This window comes from Molossus molossus, unplaced genomic scaffold, assembly GCF_014108415.1.
Source record: "Molossus molossus isolate mMolMol1 unplaced genomic scaffold, mMolMol1.p scaffold_m16_p_5, whole genome shotgun sequence".
Classification (NCBI taxonomy): domain Eukaryota; kingdom Metazoa; phylum Chordata; class Mammalia; order Chiroptera; family Molossidae; genus Molossus; species Molossus molossus.
The window spans coordinates 60,840,517-60,842,532 of record NW_023425388.1 but is presented as its reverse complement, the minus strand read 5'-3'; the positions used below and the strand labels follow the sequence as shown (position 1 = coordinate 60,842,532).

General features: G+C 48.2%; 1 pseudogene; it reads left to right on the top strand.

The window, feature by feature from the left end:
* The first annotated feature begins 1,093 nt into the window (after positions 1–1,093).
* Positions 1,094–1,788, top strand: LOC118616953 (annotated as a pseudogene).
* The last annotated feature ends 228 nt before the right edge of the window (positions 1,789–2,016 follow it).

Genomic DNA, 2,016 nt, shown 5'->3' with positions numbered 1-2,016 from the left:
AAGCCCCGCCTAGGCTCTCCTGTTGCTTCTTCTAACCTAAGCCCTTCCTTGTTTTACTATCCCCAGCTTTAAAAAAAAATTTTTTTTATAAGAGTTTATTTGAGCCAAACTGAGGACATAGGCCAGGAAGCAAGATCTCAAATGCTCCGTACTCTCCCCAACTTTAAGAAATGTACTCTCGCCCTGGCCGGTTTGGCTCAGCGGTTAGAGCGTCGGCCTGCGGTCCTGAGAGACCCGGGTTCGGTCCCGCAAAGGGCTCATACCTCGGTTGCAGTTTGTCCCCGGCCTTGGTTGGTTGTGAGGGTGGCAGCCACTCCATGTGTTCCTTTCACATCGATATTTCTCTCTCTCTCTCTGTTCCTCTCTCTCCCTCCCACTCTACCTGACCAAAAAAAAAAAAAAAGGAAAAATGTCCTCGGGTGAGGATAAAAAAAAAAAAAGAAATGTACTCTCAAAATCACCTGTGTTGTGAAATCGTTCCTGTACAAAGTCAAGAACCCACACGCTACAGGCTGGCCTGAGGCAGATCTGCTCCGGCGTGGTCCCTTTCCAGTGACCCCCTCACAGAGGCCTCCCCTGACCGCTCTACAGAGTAGCACCCCTCCCATCACTTCTCCATCCCTTTCCTGTTTATATATATATATATATATATATATATATATATATTTTTTTTTTTTTATCCTCACCCGAGGACACTTTTCCAATTTTTGTACAGATAGAGTGGGAGGGAGAGAGAGGAAGAGAGAGAGAGAGAGAGAGAAACATCGACGTAAAAGGGACACATCGAGTGGCTGCCACCCGCACGACCAACCAGGGCCGGGGACAAACTGCAACCGAAGTACGTGCCCTTAGCGGGAACTGAACCCGGGTCTCTCCGGACCGCAGGCCGACGCTCTAACCGCTGAGCCAAACCGGCCAGGGCCTGTTTTTATATATTTATAGCACCTGACATTATGTGCTTTGTTGTGAATTGTATGTCTTCTCACTTTTTCTCACTCCTGCATCCCCAGTTCTTGAATACATTTGTTGAATGAGTGAATGAATTTACTACAGTGATTAAGAACATGAACTTTGGCACCCACAAATCCCTGCCATGTCGTGTATGTGATCTCGGGCAAGTTACCTACCTTGGCGAGACTCAAATTTCTCACCTGAAAGATGGAAATATAATGAAATAAGAAAAAATATAGGAGTTCTTTCCTTTCCTGGCTGTGGCCCCAGCCATAGGTGTGCTCAGGCTTCAGAAGAGGCTTGCCCCCAATGTCCTCCTCTGTGGCAGAAAGTAAGTCTGATTGAACCCCAAATAAATCGCCAATGTCAACTCCTGTCAGCAGACTGGGAAGCTGATCAAAGACGGGTGATCATCTGGAAGCCTGTGACTGTCCATCCCTGGGATCCATGATGGAAAAGCACCTTGGCCGGCAGGAAGGGCAGGCATATGGGCATAGGTAAGCGGAAGGGTACTACTGCCAATGCTCAAATGCCTGAGAAAGTAACCTGGATGAGAAGGAGGAGACTTCTTTGCTGTCTACTCAGAAGATACTGTGAATCTAAGAAGACTGACCGCCACATGTGCCACAGCCTGTGCCTGAAAGTGAAGGGTGACACCTTCAAAAACACATCCACAAGTGGAGGGCAGACAAGGCTCACAAGAAGCTTCTGGCTGACCAGGCTGAGGCCCGCAGTTCTGAGACCAAGGAAGCCCACAAGCGCCATGAAGAACGGCTCCAAGCCAAGAAGGAGGAGATCATCAAGACTCTGTCCAAGGAGGAAGAGACCGAGAAATAAAGCTCTACCTCTCTTACTTACATGTAGTGGCCTCAGCAATTACATGGATCAATCATTCAATCAAGTAGACTTCATCTTTAAAAAAGAAGAAGGAGGATGAGGAAGATGAGGAGGAGGAGAAGAAAGGAAAGAGAAAGAGGAGGAGGAGAAGAAAGGAAGGAGAAGGAGGAGGGGGAGGGGAAGGGGAGGAGGAGGAGGGGAAATAGGAGGAGGGGAAGAAGAAGGAGA